Below are 21824 nucleotides of genomic sequence, written 5' to 3' on the forward strand. Positions count from 1 at the left end.
CAATGTAGGCCTCTTAGTGCTTAGCATGTCCAATTGCAGTTTCTACAGAAAGAGTGGTTCAGAACGGCTCAATCAAAAGTAAGTTTCAACTCTGTTAGTTGAATGCACAGAACAGAAAGAATTTTCACAGAATGCTACTGTGTAGTTTATATTTGAATATATTCCTTTTTCCACTATTACCCTCTTAGCGCTCCGAATGTCCACTTGAATTTTCTACATAAAGAGTGTTCAGAACTGCGCAATCAAAAGTATGGTTTAACTCTGTTAGCTTAATGAACATATCAGAAATAAGTTTCACACAATGCTTCTGTGTAGTTTTTATTTGAAGATATTATTTTTCCCAATATAGGCCTCTTAGCGCTCAGAATGTCCAATTGCAGTTTCTAAAGAAAGAGTGTTTCAGAAAGGCTCATTCAAAAGTAAGGTTCAACTCTGTTAGTTGAATGCACAGAACAGAAAGAAGTTTCATACAATGCTTCTGTGTAGTTTCTATTTGAACATATTCTTTTTTCCACCATTACCCACTTAGCGCTACGAATGTCCAGTTGCATTTTCTACAGACAGAGTGTTTCAAAACTGCTCAATCAAAAGTATGGTTTAACTCTGTTAGCTGAATGCTCAGATCAGAAAGAAGTTTCACAGAATGCTTCTGTGTAGTTTATATTTGAATATATTCCTTTTTCCACTACTACGCTCTTAGCGCTCCAAATGTCCAGTTGCATTTTCTACAGAAAGAGTGTTCAGATCTGCTCAATCAAAAGTATGGTTTAACTCTGTTAGCTGAATGCACAGATCAGAAAGAAGTTTCACCGAATGATTCTGTGTAGTTTATATTTGAAGACATACTTTTTCCACTATTACCCTCTTAGCGCTCCGAATCTCCACTTGCATTTTCTACAAAAAGAGTGTTTCATAACTGCTCAATCAAAAATATGTTTTATCTCTGTTAACTGAATTTACAGATCAGAAATGAGTTTCACAGAATGCATCTGTGTAGTTTTTATTTGAAGATATTCTTTTTCCCAATGTAGGCCTCTTAGCGCTTAGCATGTCCAATTGCAGTTTCTACAGAAAGAGTGTTTCAGAACGGCTCAATCAAAAGTAAGGTTCAACTCTGTTAGTTGAATGCACAGAACAGAAAGAATTTTCACACAATGCTACTGTGTAGTTTATATTTGAATATATTCCTTTTTCCACTATTAACCTCTTAGCGCTCCGAATGTCCACTTGCATTTTCTACAAAAAGAGTGTTTCATAACTGCTCAATCAAAAATATGTTTTATCTCTGTTAACTGAATTTACAGATCAGAAATAAGTTTCACAGAATGCATCTGTGTAGTTTTTATTTGAAGATATTCTTTTTCCCAATGTAGGCCTCTTAGCGCTTAGCATGTCCAATTGCAGTTTCTACAGAAAGAGTGTTTCAGAACGGCTCAATCAAAATTAAGGTTCAACTGTGTTAGTTGAATGCACAGAACAGAAAGAATTTTCACAGAATGCTACTGTGTAGTTTATATTTGAATATATTCCTTTTTCCACTATTACCCTCTTAGCGCTCCGAATGTCCACTTGCATTTTCTACAGAAAGAGTGTTCAGAACTGCGCAATCAAAAGTATGGTTTAACTCTGTTAGCTTAATGAACAAATCAGAAATAAGTTTCACACAATGCTTCTGTGTAGTTTTTATTTGAAGATATTATTTTTCCCAATAGAGTCCTCTTAGCGCTCAGAATGTCCAATTGCAGTTTCTACAGAAAGAGTGTTTCAGAAAGGCTCAATCAAAAGTCAGGTTCAACTCTGTTAGTTGAATGCACAGAACAGAAAGAAGTTTCATACAATGCTTCTGTGTAGTTTATATTTGAACATATTCTTTTTTCCACTATTACCCACTTAGCGCTACGAATGTCCAGTTGCATTTTCTACAGACAGAGTGTTTCAAAACTGCTCAATCAAAAGTATGGTTTAACTCTGTTAGCTGAATGCTCAGATCAGAAAGAAGTTTCACAGAATGCTTCTGTGTAGTTTATATTTGAATATATTCCTTTTTCCACTACTACTCTCTTAGCGCTCCAAATGTCCAGTTGCATTTTCTACAGAAAGAGTGTTCAGATCTGCTCAATCAAAAGTATGGTTTAACTCTGTTAGCTGAATGCACAGATCAGAAAGAAGTTTCCCAGAATGATTATGTGTAGTTTATATTTGGAGACATTCCTTTTTCCACTATTTCCCTCTTAGCGCTCCGAATGTCCACTTACATTTTCTACAGAAAGAGTGATTCAGAACGGCTCAATCAAAACTAAGGTTCAACTCTTTTAGTTGAACAAACAGAGCAGAAAGCAGTTTCACACAATTCTTCTGTGTAGTTTTTATTAGTAGACATTCTTTTTCCCAATATAGGCCTCCTAGCGCTCAGAATGTCCAATTGCAGTTTCTAGAGAAAGAGTGTTTCAGAACGGCTCAATCAAAAGTAAGGTTCAACTCTGTTAGTTGAATGCACAGAACAGAAAGAAGTTTCATACAATGCTTCTGTGTAGTTTATATTTGAACATATTCTTTTTTCCACTATTACCCACTTAGCGCTACGAATGTCCAGTTGCATTTTCTACAGACAGAGTGTTTCAAAACTGCTCAATCAAAAGTATGGTTTAACTCTGTTAGCTGAATGCTCAGATCAGAAAGAAGTTTCACAGAATGCTTCTGTGTAGTTTATATTTGAATATATTCCTTTTTCCACTACTACGCTCTTAGCGCTCCAAATGTCCAGTTGCATTTTCTACAGAAAGTGTGTTCAGATCTGCTCAATCAAAAGTATGGTTTAACTCTGTTAGCTGAATGCACAGATCAGAAAGAAGTTTCACCGAATGATTCTGTGTAGTTTATATTTGAAGACATTCTTTTTCCACTATTACCCTCTTAGCGCTCCGAATCTCCACTTGCATTTTCTACAAAAAGAGTGTTTCATAACTGCTCAATCAAAAATATGTTTTATCTCTGTTAACTGAATTTACAGATCAGAAATAAGTTTCACAGAATGCATCTGTGTAGTTTTTATTTGAAGATATTCTTTTTCCCAATGTAGGCCTCTTAGCGCTTAGCATGTCCAATAGCAGTTTCTACAGAAAGAGTGTTTCAGAACGGCTCAATCAAAAGTAAGGTTCAACTCTGTTAGTTGAATGCACAGAACAGAAAGAATTTTCACAGAATGCTACTGTGTAGTTCATATTTGAATATATTACTTTTTCCACTATTACCCTCTTAGCGCTCCGAATGTCCACTTGCATTTTCTACAGAAAGAGTGTTCAGAACTGCGCAATCAAAAGTATGGTTTAACTCTGTTAGCTTAATGAACATATCAGAAATAAGTTTCACACAATGCTTCTGTGTAGTTTTTATTTGAAGATATTATTTTTCCCAATAGAGTCCTCTTAGTGCTCAGAATGTCCAATTGCAGTTCCTACAGAAAGAGTGTTTCAGAAAGGCTCAATAAAAAGTCAGGTTCAACTCTGTTATTTGAATGCACAGAACAGAAAGAAGTTTCATACAATGCTTCTGTGTAGTTTATATTTGAACATATTCTTTTTTCCACTATTAGCCACTTAGCGCTACGAATGTCCAGTTGCATTTTCTACAGACAGAGTGTTTCAAAACTGCTCAATCAAAAGTATGGTTTAACTCTGTTAGCTGAATGCTCAGATCAGAAAGATGTTTCACAGAATGCTTCTGTGTAGTTTATATTTGAATATATTCGTTTTTCCACTACTACTCACTTAGCGCTCCAAATGTCCAGTTGCATTTTCTACAGAAAGAGTGTTCAGATCTGCTCAATCAGAAGTATGGTTTAACTCTGTTAGCTGAATGCACAGATCAGAAAGAAGTTTCACAGAATGATTCTGTGTAGTTTATATTTGGAGACATTCCTTTTTCCACTATTACCCTCTTAGCGCTCCGAATCTCCACTTGCATTTTCTACAGAAAGAATGTTTCAGAACGGCTCAATCAAAACTAAGGTTCAACTCTTTTAGTTGAACAAACAGAAGAGAAAGAAGTTTCACACAATTCTTCTGTGTAGTTTTTATTTGTAGACATTCTTTTTCCCAATATAGGCCTCTTAGCGCTCAGAATGTCCAATGGCAGTTTCTACAGAAAGAGTGTTTCAGAACGGCTCAATCAAAAGTAAGGTTCAACTCTGTTAGTTGAATGCACAGAACAGAAAGAAGTTTCATACAATGCTTCTGTGTAGTTTATATTTGAACATATTCTTTTTTCCACTATTAGCCACTTAGCGCTACGAATGTCCAGTTGCATATTCTACAGATGGAGTGTTTCAAAACTGCTCAATCAAAAGTATGGTTTAACACTGTTAGCTGAATGCTCAGATCAGAAAGAAGTTTCACAGAATGCTTCTGTGTAGTTTATATTTGAATATATTCCTTTTTCCACTACTACGCTCTTAGCGCTCCAAATGTCCAGTTGCATTTTCTACAGAAAGAGTGTTCAGATCTGCTCAATCAAAAGTATGGTTTAATTCTGTTAGCTGAATGCACAGATCAGAAAGAAGTTTCACAGAATGATTCTGTGTAGTTTATATTTGGAGACATTCCTTTTTCCACTATTACCCTCTTAGCGCTCCGAATCTCCACTTGCATTTTCTACAAAAAGAGTGTTTCATAACTGCTCAATCAAAAATATGTTTTATCTCTGTTAACTGAATTTACAGATCAGAAATAAGTTTCACAGAATGCATCTGTGTAGTTTTTCTTTGAAGATATTCTTTTTCCCAATGTAGGCCTCTTAGCGCTTAGCATGTCCAATTGCAGTTTCTACAGAAAGAGTGTTTCAGAACGGCTCAATCAAAAGTAAGGTTCAACTCTGTTAGTTGAATGCACAGAACAGAAAGAATTTTCACAGAATGCTACTGTGTAGTTTATGTTTGAATATATTCCTTTTTCCACTATTACCCTCTTAGCGCTCCGAATGTCCACTTGCATTTTCTACAGAAAGAGTGTTCAGAACTGCGCAATCAAAAGTATGGTTTAACTCTGTTAGCTTAATGAACATATCAGAAATAAGTTTCACACAATGCTTCTGTGTAGTTTTTATTTGAAGATATTATTTTTCCCAATATAGGCCTCTTAGCGCTCCGAATCTCCACTTGCATTTTCTACAGAAAGAGTGTTTCAGAACGGCTCAATCAAATCTAAGGTTCAACTCTTTTAGTTGAACAAACAGAACAGAAAGAATTTTCACACAATTCTTCTGTGTAGTTTTTATTTGTAGACATTCTTTTTCCCAATATAGGCCTCTTAGCGCTCAGAATGTCCAATTGCAGTTTCTACAGAAAGAGTGTTTCAGAACGGCTCAATCAAAAGTAAGGTTCAACTCTGTTAGTTGAATGCACAGAACAGAAAGAAGTTTCATACAATGCTTCTGTGTAGTTTATATTTGAACATATTCTTTTTTCCACTATTACCCACTTAGCGCTACGAATGTCCAGTTGCATTTTCTACAGACAAAGTGTTTCAAAACTGCTCAATCAAAAGTATGGTTTAACTCTGTTAGCTGAATGCTCAGATCAGAAAGAAGTTTCACAGAATGCTTCTGTGTAGTTTATATTTGAATATATTCCTTTTTCCACTACTACGCTCTTAGCGCTCCAAATGTCCAGTTGCATTTTCTACAGAAAGAGTGTTCAGATCTGCTCAATCAGAAGTATGGTTTAACTCTGTTAGCTGAATGCACAGATCAGAAAGAAGTTTCACCGAATGATTCTGTGTAGTTTATATTTGAAGACATTCCTTTTTCCACTATTACCCTCTTAGCGCTCCGAATCTCCACTTGCATTTTCTACAAAAAGAGTTTTTCATAACTGCTCAATCAAAAATATGTTTTATCTCTGTTAACTGAATTTACAGATCAGAAATAAGTTTCACAGAATGCATCTGTGTAGTTTTTATTTGAAGATATTCTTTTTCCCAATATAGGCCTCTTAGCGCTTAGCATGTCCAATTGCAGTTTCTACAGAAAGAGTGTTTCAGAACGGCTCAATCAAAAGTAAGGTTCAACTCTGTTAGTTGAGTGCACAGAACAGAAAGGATTTTCACAGAATGCTACTGTGTAGTTTATATTTGAATATATTCCTTTTTCCACTATTACCCTCTTAGCGCTCCGAATGTCCACTTGCATTTTCTACAGAAAGAGTGTTCAGAACTGCGCAATCAAAAGTATGGTTTAACTCTGTTAGCTTAATGAACATATCAGAAATAAGTTTCACACAATGCTTCTGTGTAGTTTTTATTTGAAGATTTTATTTTTCCCAATAGAGGCCTCTTAGCGCTCAGAATGTCCAACTGCAGTTTCTACAGAAAGAGTGTTTCAGAAAGGCTCAATCAAAAGTAAGGTTCAACTCTGTTAGTTGAATGCACAGAACAGAAAGAAATTTCATACAATGCTTCTGTGTATTTTATATTTGAACATATTCTTTTTTCCACTATTACCCACTAAGCGCTACGAATGTCCAGTTGCATTTTCTACAGACAGAGTGTTTCAAAACTGCTCTATCAAAAGTATGGTTTAACTCTGTTAGCTGAATGCTCAGATCAGAAAGAAGTTTCACAGAATGCTTCTGTGTAGTTTATATTTGAATATATTCCTTTTTCCACTACTACTCTCTTAGCGCTCCAAATGTCCAGTTGCATTTTCTACAGAAAGAGTGTTCAGATCTGCTCAATCAAAAGTATGGTTTAACTCTGTTAGCTGAATGCACAGATCAGAAAGAAGTTTCACAGAATGATTCTGTGTAGTTTATATTTGGAGACATTCCTTTATCCACTATTTCCCTCTTAGCGCTCCGAATCTCCACTTGCATTTTCTACAGAAAGAGTGATTCAGAACGGCTCAATCAAAACTAAGGTTCAACTCTTTTAGTTGAACAAACAGAACAGAAAGAAGTTTCACACAATTCTTCTGTGTAGTTTTTATTTGTAGACATTCTTTTTCCCAATATAGGCCTCCTAGCGCTCAGAATGTCCAATTGCACTTTCTACAGAAAGAGTGTTTCAGAACGGCTCAATCAAAAGTAAGGTTCAACTCTGTTAGTTGAATGCACAGAACAGAAAGAATTTTCACAGAATGCTACTGTGTAGTTTATATTTGAATATATTCCTTTTTCCACTATTACCCTCTTAGCGCTCCGAATGTCCACTTGCATTTTCTACAGAAAGAGTGTTCAGAACTGCGAAATCAAAAGTATGGTTTAACTCTGTTAGCTTAATGAACATATCAGAAATAAGTTTCACACAATGCTTCTGTGTAGTTTTTATTTGAAGATATTATTTTTCCCAATAGAGGCCTCTTAGCGCTCAGAATGTCCAATTGCAGTTTCTACAGAAAGAGTGTTTCAGAAGGGCTCAATCAAAAGTAAGGTTCAACTCTGTTAGTTGAATGCACAGAACAGAAAGAAATTTCATACAATGCTTCTGTGTAGTTTATATTTGAACATATTCTTTTTTCCACTATTACCCACTTAGCGCTACGAATGTCCAGTTGCATTTTCTACAGACAGAGTGTTTCAAAACTGCTCAATCAAAATTATGGTTTAACTCTGTTAGCTGAATGCTCAGATCAGAAAGAAGTTTCACAGAATGCTTCTGTGTAGTTTATATTTGAATATATTCGTTTTTCCACTACTACTCTCTTAGCGCTCCAAAAGTCCAGTTGCATTTTCTACAGAAAGAGTGTTCAGATCTGCTCAATCAAAAGTATGGTTTAACTCTGTTAGCTGAATGCACAGATCAGAAAGAAGTTTCACAGAATGATTCTGTGTAGTTTATATTTGGAGACATTCCTTTTTCCACTATTACCCTCTTAGCGCTCCGAATCTCCACTTGCATTTTCTACAGAAAGAGTGTTTCAGAACGGCTCAATCAAAACTAAGGTTCAACTCTTTTAGTTGAACAAACAGAAGAGAAAGAAGTTTCACACAATTCTTCTGTGTAGCTTTTATTTGTAGACATTCTTTTTCCCAATATAGGCCTCTTAGCGCTCAGAATGTCCAATTGCAGTTTCTACAGAAAGAGTGTTTCAGAACGGCTCAATCAAAAGTAAGGTTCAACTCTGTTAGTTGAATGCACAGAACAGAAAGAAGTTTCATACAATGCTTCTGTGTAGTTTATATTTGAACATATTATTTTTTCCACTATTACCCACTTAGCGCTACGAATGTCCAGTTGCATATTCTACAGATGGAGTGTTTCAAAACTGCTCAATCAATAGTATGGTTTAACTCTGTTAGCTGAATGCTCAGATCAGAAAGAAGTTTCACAGAATGCTTCTGTGTAGTTTATATTTGAATATATTCCTTTTTCCACTTCTACGCTCTTAGCGCTCCAAATGTCCAGTTGCATTTTCTACAGAAAGAGTGTTCAGATCAGCTCAATCAAAGGTATGGTTTAATTCTGTTAGCTGAATGCACAGATCAGAAAGAAGTTTCACAGAATGATTCTGTGTAGTTTATATTTGGAGACATTCCTTTTTCCACTATTACCCTCTTAGCGCTCCGAATCTCCACTTGCATTTTCTACAAAAAGAGTGTTTCATAACTGCTCAATAAAAAATATGTTTTATCTCTGTTAACTGAATTTACAGATCAGAAATAAGTTTCACAGAATGCATCTGTGTAGTTTTTCTTTGAAGATATTCTTTTTCCCATTGTAGGCCTCTTAGCGCTTAGCATGTCCAATTGCAGTTTCTACAGAAAGAGTGTTTCAGAACGGCTCAATCAAAAGTAAGGTTCAACTCTGTTAGTTGAATGCACAGAACAGAAAGAATTTTCACAGAATGCTACTGTGTAGTTTATGTTTGAATATATTCCTTTTTCCACTATTACCCTCTTAGCGCTCCGAATGTCCACTTGCATTTTCTACAGAAAGAGTGTTCAGAACTGCGCAATCAAAAGTATGGTTTAACTCTGTTAGCTTAATGAACATATCAGAAATAAGTTTCACACAATGCTTCTGTGTAGTTTTTATTTGAAGATATTATTTTTCCCAATATAGGCCTCTTAGCGCTCCGAATCTCCACTTGCATTTTCTACAGAAAGAGTGTTTCAGAACGGCTCAATCAAATCTAAGGTTCAACTCTTTTAGTTGAACAAACAGAACAGAAAGAATTTTCACACAATTCTTCTGTGTAGTTTTTATTTGTAGACATTCTTTTTCCCAATATAGGCCTCTTAGCGCTCAGAATGTCCAATTGCAGTTTCTACAGAAAGAGTGTTTCAGAACGGCTCAATCAAAAGTAAGGTTCAACTCTGTTAGTTGAATGCACAGAACAGAAAGAAGTTTCATACAATGCTTCTGTGTAGTTTATATTTGAACATATTCTTTTTTCCACTATTACCCACTTAGCGCTACGAATGTCCAGTTGCATTTTCTACAGACAAAGTGTTTCAAAACTGCTCAATCAAAAGTATGGTTTAACTCTGTTAGCTGAATGCTCAGATCAGAAAGAAGTTTCACAGAATGCTTCTGTGTAGTTTATATTTGAATATATTCCTTTTTCCACTACTACGCTCTTAGCGCTCCAAATGTCCAGTTGCATTTTCTACAGAAAGAGTGTTCAGATCTGCTCAATCAGAAGTATGGTTTAACTCTGTTAGCTGAATGCACAGATCAGAAAGAAGTTTCACCGAATGATTCTGTGTAGTTTATATTTGGAGACATTCCTTTTTCCACTATTACCCTCTTAGCGCTCCGAATCTCCACTTGCATTTTCTACAGAAAGAGTGTTTCAGAACGGCTCAATCAAAACTAAGGTTCAACTCTTTTAGTTGAACAAACAGAAGAGAAAGAAGTTTCACACAATTCTTCTGTGTAGCTTTTATTTGTAGACATTCTTTTTCCCAATATAGGCCTCTTAGCGCTCAGAATGTCCAATTGCAGTTTCTACAGAAAGAGTGTTTCAGAACGGCTCAATCAAAAGTAAGGTTCAACTCTGTTAGTTGAATGCACAGAACAGAAAGAAGTTTCATACAATGCTTCTGTGTAGTTTATATTTGAACATATTATTTTTTCCACTATTACCCACTTAGCGCTACGAATGTCCAGTTGCATATTCTACAGATGGAGTGTTTCAAAACTGCTCAATCAATAGTATGGTTTAACTCTGTTAGCTGAATGCTCAGATCAGAAAGAAGTTTCACAGAATGCTTCTGTGTAGTTTATATTTGAATATATTCCTTTTTCCACTTCTACGCTCTTAGCGCTCCAAATGTCCAGTTGCATTTTCTACAGAAAGAGTGTTCAGATCAGCTCAATCAAAGGTATGGTTTAATTCTGTTAGCTGAATGCACAGATCAGAAAGAAGTTTCACAGAATGATTCTGTGTAGTTTATATTTGGAGACATTCCTTTTTCCACTATTACCCTCTTAGCGCTCCGAATCTCCACTTGCATTTTCTACAAAAAGAGTGTTTCATAACTGCTCAATAAAAAATATGTTTTATCTCTGTTAACTGAATTTACAGATCAGAAATAAGTTTCACAGAATGCATCTGTGTAGTTTTTCTTTGAAGATATTCTTTTTCCCATTGTAGGCCTCTTAGCGCTTAGCATGTCCAATTGCAGTTTCTACAGAAAGAGTGTTTCAGAACGGCTCAATCAAAAGTAAGGTTCAACTCTGTTAGTTGAATGCACAGAACAGAAAGAATTTTCACAGAATGCTACTGTGTAGTTTATGTTTGAATATATTCCTTTTTCCACTATTACCCTCTTAGCGCTCCGAATGTCCACTTGCATTTTCTACAGAAAGAGTGTTCAGAACTGCGCAATCAAAAGTATGGTTTAACTCTGTTAGCTTAATGAACATATCAGAAATAAGTTTCACACAATGCTTCTGTGTAGTTTTTATTTGAAGATATTATTTTTCCCAATATAGGCCTCTTAGCGCTCCGAATCTCCACTTGCATTTTCTACAGAAAGAGTGTTTCAGAACGGCTCAATCAAATCTAAGGTTCAACTCTTTTAGTTGAACAAACAGAACAGAAAGAATTTTCACACAATTCTTCTGTGTAGTTTTTATTTGTAGACATTCTTTTTCCCAATATAGGCCTCTTAGCGCTCAGAATGTCCAATTGCAGTTTCTACAGAAAGAGTGTTTCAGAACGGCTCAATCAAAAGTAAGGTTCAACTCTGTTAGTTGAATGCACAGAACAGAAAGAAGTTTCATACAATGCTTCTGTGTAGTTTATATTTGAACATATTCTTTTTTCCACTATTACCCACTTAGCGCTACGAATGTCCAGTTGCATTTTCTACAGACAAAGTGTTTCAAAACTGCTCAATCAAAAGTATGGTTTAACTCTGTTAGCTGAATGCTCAGATCAGAAAGAAGTTTCACAGAATGCTTCTGTGTAGTTTATATTTGAATATATTCCTTTTTCCACTACTACGCTCTTAGCGCTCCAAATGTCCAGTTGCATTTTCTACAGAAAGAGTGTTCAGATCTGCTCAATCAGAAGTATGGTTTAACTCTGTTAGCTGAATGCACAGATCAGAAAGAAGTTTCACCGAATGATTCTGTGTAGTTTATATTTGAAGACATTCCTTTTTCCACTATTACCCTCTTAGCACTCCGAATCTCCACTTGCATTTTCTACAAAAAGAGTGTTTCATAACTGCTCAATCAAAAATATGTTTTATCTCTGTTAACTGAATTTACAGATCAGAAATAAGTTTCACACAATGCATCTGTGTAGTTTTTATTTGAAGATATTCTTTTTCCCAATATAGGCCTCTTAGCGCTTAGCATGTCCAATTGCAGTTTCTACAGAAAGAGTGTTTCAGAACGGCTCAATCAAAAGTAAGGTTCAACTCTGTTAGTTGAGTGCACAGAACAGAAAGGATTTTCACAGAATGCTACTGTGTAGTTTATATTTGAATATATTCCTTTTTCCACTATTACCCTCTTAGCGCTCCGAATGTCCACTTGCATTTTCTACAGAAAGAGTGTTCAGAACTGCGCAATCAAAAGTATGGTTTAACTCTGTTAGCTTAATGAACATATCAGAAATAAGTTTCACACAATGCTTCTGTGTAGTTTTTATTTGAAGATTTTATTTTTCCCAATAGAGGCCTCTTAGCGCTCAGAATGTCCAATTGCAGTTTCTACAGAAAGAGTGTTTCAGAAAGGCTCAATGAAAACGAAGGTTCAACTCTGTTAGTTGAATGCACAGAACAGAAAGAAATTTCATACAATGCTTCTGTGTATTTTATATTTGAACATATTCTTTTTTCCACTATTACCCACTTAGCGCTACGAATGTCCAGTTGCATTTTCTACAGACAGAGTGTTTCAAAACTGCTCAATCAAAAGTATGGTTTAACTCTGTTAGCTGAATGCTCAGATCAGAAAGAAGTTTCACAGAATGCTTCTGTGTAGTTTATATTTGAATATATTCCTTTTTCCACTACTACTCTCTTAGCGCTCCAAATGTCCAGTTGCATTTTCTACAGAAAGAGTGTTCAGATCTGCTCAATCAAAAGTATGGTTTAACTCTGTTAGCTGAATGCACAGATCACAAAGAAGTTTCACAGAATGATTCTGTGTAGTTTATATTTGAAGACATTCCTTTTTCCACTATTACCCACTTAGCGCTCCGAATCTCCACTTGCATTTTCTACAGAAAGAGTGTTTCAGAACGGCTCAATCAAAACTAAGGTTCAACTCTTTTAGTTGAACAAACAGAACAGAAAGATGTTTCACACAATTCTTCTGTGTAGTTTTTATTTGTAGACATTCTTTTTCCCAATATAGGCCTCCTAGCGCTCAAAATGTCCAATTGCAGTTTCTACAGAAAGAGTGTTTCAGAAAGGCTCAATCAAAAGTAAGGTTCAACTCTGTTAGTTGAATGCACAGAACAGAAAAATTTTCACAGAATGCTACTGTGTAGTTTATATTTGAATATATTCCTTTTTCCACTATTACCCTCTTAGCGCTCCGAATGTCCACTTGCATTTTCTACAGAAAGAGTGTTCAGAACTGCGCAATCAAAAGTATGGTTTAACTCTGTTAGCTTAATGAACATATCAGAAATAAGTTTCACACAATGCTTCTGTGTAGTTTTTATTTGAAGATATTATTTTTCCCAATATAGGCCTCTTAGCGCTCAGAATGTCCAATTGCAGTTTCTACAGAAAGAGTGTTTCAGAAAGACTCAATCAAACGTAAGGTTCAACTCTGTTAGTTGAATGCACAGAACAGAAAGAAATTTCATACAATGCTTCTGTGTAGTTTATATTTGAACATATTTTTTTTCCACATTACCCGCTTAGCGCTACGAATGTCCAGTTGCTTTTTCTACAGACAGAGTGTTTCAAAACTGCTCAATCAAAAGTATGGTTTAACTCTGTTAGCTGAATGCTCAGATCAGAAAGAAGTTTCACGGAATGCTTCTGTGTAGTTTATATTTGAATATATTCCTTTTTCCACTACTACGCTCTTAGCGCTCCAAATGTCCAGTTGCATTTTCTACAGAAAGAGTGTTCAGATCTGCTCAATCAAAAGTATGGTTTAACTCTGTTAGCTGAATGCACAGATCAGAAAGAAGTTTCACCGAATGATTCTGTGTAGTTTATATTTGAAGACATTCCTTTTTCCACTATTACCCTCTTAGCGCTCCGAATCTCCACTTGCATTTTCTACAAAAAGAGTGTTTCATAACTGCTCAATCAAAAATATGTTTTATCTCTGTTAACTGAATTTACAGATCAGTAATAAGTTTCACAGAATGCATCTGTGTAGTTTTTATTTGAAGATATTCTTTTTCCCAATGTAGGCCTCTTAGCGCTTAGCATGTCCAATTGCAGTTTCTACAGAAAGAGTGTTTCAGAACGGCTCAATCAAAAGTAAGGTTCAACTCTGTTAGTTGAATGCACAGAACAGAAAGAATTTTCACAGAATGCTTCTGTGTAGTTTATATTTGAATATATTCCTTTTTCCACTATTACCCTCTTAGCGCTCCGAATGTCCACTTGCATTTTCTACAGAAAGAGTGTTCAGAACTGCGCAATCAAAAGTATGGTTTAACTCTGTTAGCTTAATGAAGATATCAGAAATAAGTTTCACACAATGCTTCTGTGTAGTTTTTATTTGAAGATATTATTTTTCCCAATAGAGGCCTCTTAGCGCTCAGAATGTCCAATTGCAGTTTCTACAGAAAGAGTGTTTCAGAAAGGCTCAATCAAAAGTAAGGTTCAACTCTGTTAGTTGAATGCACAGAACAGAAAGAAGTTTCATACAATTCTTCTGTGTAGTTTATATTTGAACATATTCTTTTTTCCACTATTACCCACTTTGCGCTACGAATGTCCAGTTGCATTTTCTACAGACAGAGTGTTTCAAAACTGCTCAATCAAAAGTATGGTTTAACTCTGTTAGCTGAATGCTCAGATCAGAAAGAAGTTTCACAGAATGCTTCTGTGTAGTTTATATTTGAATATATTCCTTTTTCCACTACTACTCTCTTAGCGCTCCAAATGTCCAGTTGCATTTTCTACAGAAAGAGTGTTCAGATCTGCTCAATCAAAAGTATGGTTTAACTCTGTTAGCTGAATGCACAGATCAGAAAGAAGTTTCACAGAATGATTCTGTGTAGTTTATATTTGGAGACATTCCTTTTTCCACTATTACCCTCTTAGCGCTCCGAATCTCCACTTGCATTTTCTACAGTAAGAGTGTTTCAGAATGGCTCAATCAAAACTAAGGTTCAACTCTTTTAGTTGAACAAACAGAACAGAATGATGTTTCACACATTTCTTCTGTGTAGTTTTTATTTGTAGACATTCTTTTTCCCAATATAGGCCTCCTAGCGCTCAGAATGTCCAATTGCAGTTTCTACAGAAAGAGTGTTTCAGAACGGCTCAATCAAAAGTAAGGTTCAACTCTGTTAGTTGAATGCAAAGAACAGAAAGAAGTTTCATACAATGCTTCTGTGTAGTTTATATTTGAACATATTCTTTTTTCCACTATTACCCACTTAGCGCTACGAATGTCCAGTTGCATTTTCTACAGACAGAGTGTTTCAAAACTGCTCAATCAAAAGTATGGTTTAATTCTGTTAGCTGAATGCTCAGATCAGAAAGAAGTTTCACGGAATGCTTCTGTGTAGTTTATATTTGAATATATTCCTTTTTCCACTACTACGCTCTTAGCGCTCCAAATGTCCAGTTGCATTTTCTACAGAAAGAGTGTTCAGATCTGCTCAATCAAAAGTATGGTTTAACTCTGTTAGCTGAATGCACAGATCAGAAAGAAGTTTCACCGAATGATTCTGTGTAGTTTATATTTGAAGACATTCCTTTTTCCACTATTACCCTCTTAGAGCTCCGAATCTCCACTTGCATTTTCTACAAAAAGAGTGTTTCATAACTGCTCAATCAAAAATATGTTTTATCTCTTTTAACTGAATTTACAGATCAGAAATAAGTCTCACAGAATGCATCTGTGTAGTTTTTATTTGAAGATATTCTTTTTCCCAATGTAGGCCTCTTAGCGCTTAGCATGTCCAATTGCAGTTTCTAAAGAAAGAGTGTTTCAGAACGGCTCAATCAAAAGTAAGGTTCAACTCTGTTAGTTGAATGCACAGAACAGAAAGAATTTTCACAGAATGCTACTGTGTAGTTTATATTTGAATATATTCCTTTTTCCACTATTACCCTCTTAGCGCTCCGAATGTCCACTTGCATTTTCTACAGAAAGAGTGTTCAGAACTGCGCAATCAAAAGTATGGTTTAACTCTGTTAGCTTAATGAACATATCAGAAATAAGTTTCACACAATGCTTCTGTGTAGTTTTTATTTGAAGATATTATTTTTCCCAAAAGAGGCCTCTTAGCGCTCAGAATGTCCAATTGCAGTTTCTACAGAAAGAGTGTTTCAGAAAGGCTCAATCAAAAGTAAGGTTCAACTCTGTTAGTTGAATGCACAGAACAGAAAGAAGTTTCATACAATTCTTCTGTGTAGTTTATATTTGAACATATTCTTTTTTCCACTATTACCCACTTAGCGCTACGAATGTCCAGTTGCATTTTCTACAGACAGAGTGTTTCAAAACTGCTCAATCAAAAGTATGGTTTAACTCTGTTAGCTGAATGCTCAGATCAGAAAGAAGTTTCACAGAATGCTTCTGTGTAGTTTATATTTGAATATATTCCTTTTTCCACTACTATTCTCTTAGCGCTCCAAATGTCCAGTTGCATTTTCTACAGAAAGAGTGTTCAGATCTGCTCAATCAAAAGTATGGTTTAACTCTGTTAGCTGAATGCACAGATCAGAAAGAAGTTTCACAGAATGACTCTGTGTAGTTTATATTTGGAGACATTCCTTTTTCCACTATTACCCTCTTAGCGCTCCGAATCTCCACTTGCATTTTCTACAGAAAGAGTGTTTCAGAACGGCTCAATCAAAACTAAGGTTCAACTCTTTTAGTTGAACAAACAGAACAGAAAGATGTTTCACACATTTCTTCTGTGTAGTTTTTATTTGTAGACATTCTTTTTCCCAATATAGGCCTCCTAGCGCTCAGAATGTCCAATTGCAGTTTCTACAGAAAGAGTGTTTCAGAACGGCTCAATCAAAAGTAAGGTTCAACTCTGTTAGTTGAATGCAAAGAACAGAAAGAAGTTTCATACAATGCTTCTGTGTAGTTTATATTTGCACATATTCTTTTTTCCACTATTACCCACATAGCGCTACGAATGTCCAGTTGCATTTTCTACAGACAGAGTGTTTCAAAACTGCTCAATCAAAAGTATGGTTTAACTCTGTTAGCTGAATGCTCAGATCAGAAAGAAGTTTCACGGAATGCTTCTGTGTAGTTTATATTTGAATATATTCCTTTTTCCACTACTACGCTCTTAGCGCTCCAAATGTCCAGTTGCATTTTCTACAGAAAGAGTGTTCAGATCTGCTCAATCAAAAGTATGGTTTAACTCTGTTAGCTGAATGCACAGATCAGAAAGAAGTTTCACCGAATTATTCTGTGTAGTTTATATTTGAAGACATTCCTTTTTCCACTATTACCCTCTTAGCGCTCCGAATCTCCACTTGCATTTTCTACAAAAAGAGTGTTTCATAACTGCTCAATCAAAAATATGTTTTATCTCTGTTAACTGAATTTACAGATCAGAAATAAGTTTCACAGAATGCATCTGTGTAGTTTTTATTTGAAGATATTCTTTTTCCCAATGTAGGCCTCTTAGCACTTAGCATGTCCAATTGCAGTTTCTACAGAAAGAGTGTTTCAGAACGGCTCAATCAAAAGTAAGGTTCAACTCTGTTAGTTGAATGCACAGAACAGAAAGAATTTTCACAGAATGCTACTGTGTAGTTTATATTTGAATATATTCCTTTTTCCACTATTACCCTCTTAGCGCTCCGAATGTCCACTTGCATTTTCTACAGAAAGAGTGTTCAGAACTGCGCAATCAAAAGTATGGTTTAACTCTGTTAGCTTAATGAACATATCAGGAATAAGTTTCACACAATGCTTCTGTGTAGTTTTTATTTGAAGATATTATTTTTCCCAATAGAGGCCTCTTAGCGCTCAGAATGTCCAATTGCAGTTTCTACAGAAAGAGTGTTTCAGAAAGGCTCAATCAAAAGTAAGGTTCAACTCTGTTAGTTGAATGCACAGAACAGAAAGAAGTTTCATACAATGCTTCTGTGTAGTTTATATTTGAACATATTCTTTTTCCACTATTACCCACTTAGCGCTACGCATGTCCAGTTGCATTTTCTACAGACAGAGTGTTTCAAAACTGCTCAATCAAAAGTATGGTTTAACTCTGTTAGCTGAATGCTCAGATCAGAAAGAAGTTTCACAGAATGCTTCTGTGTAGTTTATATTTGAATATATTCCTTTTTCCACTACTACTCTCTTAGCGCTCCAAATGTCCAGTTGCATTTTCTACAGAAAGAGTGTTCAGATCTGCTCAATCAAAAGTATGGTTTAACTCTGTTAGCTGAATGCACAGATCACAAAGAAGTTTCACCGAATGATTCTGTGTAGTTTATATTTGAAGACATTCCTTTTTCCACTATTACCCACTTAGCGCTCCGAATCTCCACTTGCATTTTCTACAAAAAGAGTGTTTCATAACTGCTCAATCAAAAATATGTTTTATCTCTGTTAACTGAATTTACAGATCAGAAATAAGTTTCACAGAATGCATCTGTGTAGTTTTTATTTGAAGATATTATTTTTCCCAATGTAGGCCTCTTAGCGCTTAGCATGTCCAATTGCAGTTTCTACAGAAAGAGTGTTTCAGAACGGCTCAATCAAAAGTAAGGTTCAACTCTGTTAGTTGAATGCACAGAACAGAAAGAATTTTCACAGAATGCTACTGTGTAGTTTATATTTGAATATATTCCTTTTTCCACTATTACCCTCTTAGCGCTCCGAATGTCCACTTGCATTTTCTACAGAAAGAGTGTTCAGAACTGCGCAATCAAAAGTATGGTTTAACTCTGTTAGCTTAATGAACATATCAGAAATAAGTTTCACACAATGCTTCTGTGTAGTTTTTATTTGAAGATATTATTTTTCCCAATATAGGCCTCTTAGCGCTCAGAATGTCCAATTGCAGTTTCTACAGAAAGAGTGTTTCAGAAAGGCTCAATCAAAAGTAAGGTTCAACTCTGTTAGTTGAATGCACAGAACGGAAAGAAATTTCATACAATGCTTCTGTGTAGTTTATATTTGAACATATTTTTTTTCCACTATTACCCACTTAGCGCTACGAATGTCCAGTTGCATTTTCTACAGACTGAGTGTTTCAAAACTGCTCAATCAAAAGTATGGTTTAACTCTGTTAGCTGAATGCTCAGATCAGAAAGAAGTTTCACAGAATGCTTCTGTGTAGTTTATATTTGAATATATTCCTTTTTCCACTACTACTCTCTTAGCGCTCCAAATGTCCAGTTGCATTTTCTACAGAAAGAGTGTTCAGATCTGCTCAATCAAAAGTATGGTTTAACTCTGTTAGCTGAATGCACAGATCAGAAAGAAGTTTCACAGAATGATTCTGTGTAGTTTATATTTGGAGACATTCCTTTTTCCACTATTACCCTCTTAGCGCTCCGAATATACACTTGCATTTTCTACAGAAAGAGTGTTTCAGAACGGCTCAATCAAAACTAAGGTCCAACTCTTTTAGTTGAACAAACAGAACAGAAAGAAGTTTCACACAATTCTTCTGTGTAGTTTTTATTTGTAGACATTCTTTTTCCCAATATAGGCCTCTTAGCGCTCAGAATGTCCAATTGCAGTTTCTACAGAAAGAGTGTTTCAGAACGGCTCAATCAAAAGTAAGGTTCAAATCTGTTAGTTGAATGCACAGAACAGAAAGAATTTTCACAGAATGCTACTGTGTAGTTTATATTTGAATATATTCCTTTTTCCACTATTACCCTCTTAGCGCTCCGAATGTCCACTTGCATTTTCTACAGAAAGAGTGTTCAGAACTGCGCAATCAAAAGTATGGTTTAACTCTGTTAGCTTAATGAACATATCAGAAATAAGTTTCACACAATGCTTCTGTGTAGTTTTTATTTGAAGATATTATTTTTCCCAATAGAGGCCTCTTAGCGCTCAGAATGTCCAATTGAAGTTTCTACAGAAAGAGTGTTTCAGAAAGGCTCAATCAAAAGTAAGGTTCAACTCTGTTAGTTGAATGCACAGAACAGAAAGAAGTTTCATACAATTCTTCTGTGTAGTTTATATTTGAACATATTCATTTTTCCACTATTACCCACTTAGCGCTAAGAATGTCCAGTTGCATTTTCTACAGACAGAGTGTTTCAAAACTGCTCAATCAAAAGTATGGTTTAACTCTGTTAGCTGAATGCTCAGATCAGAAAGAAGTTTCACAGAATGCTTCTGTGTAGTTTATATTTGAATATATTCCTTTTTCCACTACTACTCTCTTAGCGCTCCAAATGTCCAGTTGCATTTTCTACAGAAAGAGTGTTCAGATCTGCTCAATCAAAAGTATGGTTTAATTCTGTTAGCTGAATGCTCAGATCAGAAAGATGTTTCACCGAATGATTCTGTGTAGTTTATATTTGAAGACATTCCTTTTTCCACTATTACCCTCTTAGCGCTCCGAATCTCCACTTGCATTTTCTACAAAAAGAGTGTTTCATAACTGCTCAATCAAAAATATGTTTTATCTCTGTTAACTGAATTTACAGATCAGAAATTAGTTTCACAGAAGGCATCTGTGTAGTTTTTATTTGAAGATATTCTTTTTCCCAATGTAGGCCTCTTAGCGCTTAGCATGTCCAATTGCAGTTTCTACAGAAAGAGTGTTTCAGAACGGCTCAATCAAAAGTAAGGTTCAACTCTGTTAGTTGAATGCACAGAACAGAAAGAATTTTCACAGAATGCTACTGTGTAGTTTATATTTGAATATATTCCTTTTTCCACTATTACCCTCTTAGCGCTCCGAATGTCCACTTGCATTTTCTACAGAAAGAGTGTTCAGAACTGCGCAATCAAAAGTATGGTTTAACTCTGTTAGCTTAATGAACATATCAGGAATAAGTTTCACACAATGCTTCTGTGTAGTTTTTATTTGAAGATATTATTTTTCCCAATAGAGACCTCTTAGCGCTCAGAATGTCCAATTGCAGTTTCTACAGAAAGAGTGTTTCAGAAAGGCTCAATCAAAAGTAAGGTTCAACTCTGTTAGTTGAAAGCACAGAACAGAAAGAAGTTTCATACAATGCTTCTGTGTAGTTTATATTTGAACATATTCTTTTTCCACTATTACCCACTTAGCGCTACGCATGTCCAGTTGCATTTTCTACAGACAGAGTGTTTCAAAACTGCTCAATCAAAAGTATGGTTTAACTCTGTTAGCTGAATGCTCAGATCAGAAAGAAGTTTCACAGAATGCTTCTGTGTAGTTTATATTTGAATATATTCCTTTTTCCACTACTACTCTCTTAGCGCTCCAAATGTCCAGTTGCATTTTCTACAGAAAGAGTGTTCAGATCTGCTCAATCAAAAGTATGGTTTAACTCTGTTAGCTGAATGCACAGATCACAAAGAAGTTTCTTAGAATGATTCTGTGTAGTTTATATTTGAAGACATTCCTTTTTCCACTATTACCCACTTAGCGCTCCGAATCTCCACTTGCATTTTCTACAAAAAGAGGGTTTCATAACTGCTCAATCAAAAATATGTTTTATCTCTGTTAACTGAATTTACAGATCAGAAATAAGTTTCACAGAATGCATCTGTGTAGTTTTTATTTGAAGATATTATTTTTCCCAATGTAGGCCTCTTAGCGCTTAGCATGTCCAATTGCAGTTTCTACAGAAAGAGTGTTTCAGAACGGCTCAATCAAAAGTAAGGTTCAACTCTGTTAGTTGAATGCACAGAACAGAAAGAAATTTCATACAATGCTTCTGTGTAGTTTATATTGGAACATATTCTTTTTTCCACTATTACCCACTCAGCGCTACGAATGTCCAGTTGCATTTGCTACAGACAGAGTGTTTCAAAACTGCTCAATCAAAATTATGGTTTAACTCTGTTAGCTGAATGCTCAGATCAGAAAGAAGTTTCACAGAATGCTTCTGTGTAGTTTATATTTGAATATATTCCTTTTTCCACTACTACTCTCTTAGCGCTCCAAATGTCCAGTTGCATTTTCTACAGAAAGAGTGTTCAGATCTGCTCAATCAAAAGTATGGTTTAACTCTGTTAGCTGAATGCACAGATCAGAAAGAAGTTTCACAGAATGATTCTGTGTAGTTTATATTT

The sequence above is a fragment of the Symphalangus syndactylus genome, chromosome 12 (genome assembly GCF_028878055.3).
Source record: "Symphalangus syndactylus isolate Jambi chromosome 12, NHGRI_mSymSyn1-v2.1_pri, whole genome shotgun sequence".
NCBI classification, from domain to species: domain Eukaryota; kingdom Metazoa; phylum Chordata; class Mammalia; order Primates; family Hylobatidae; genus Symphalangus; species Symphalangus syndactylus.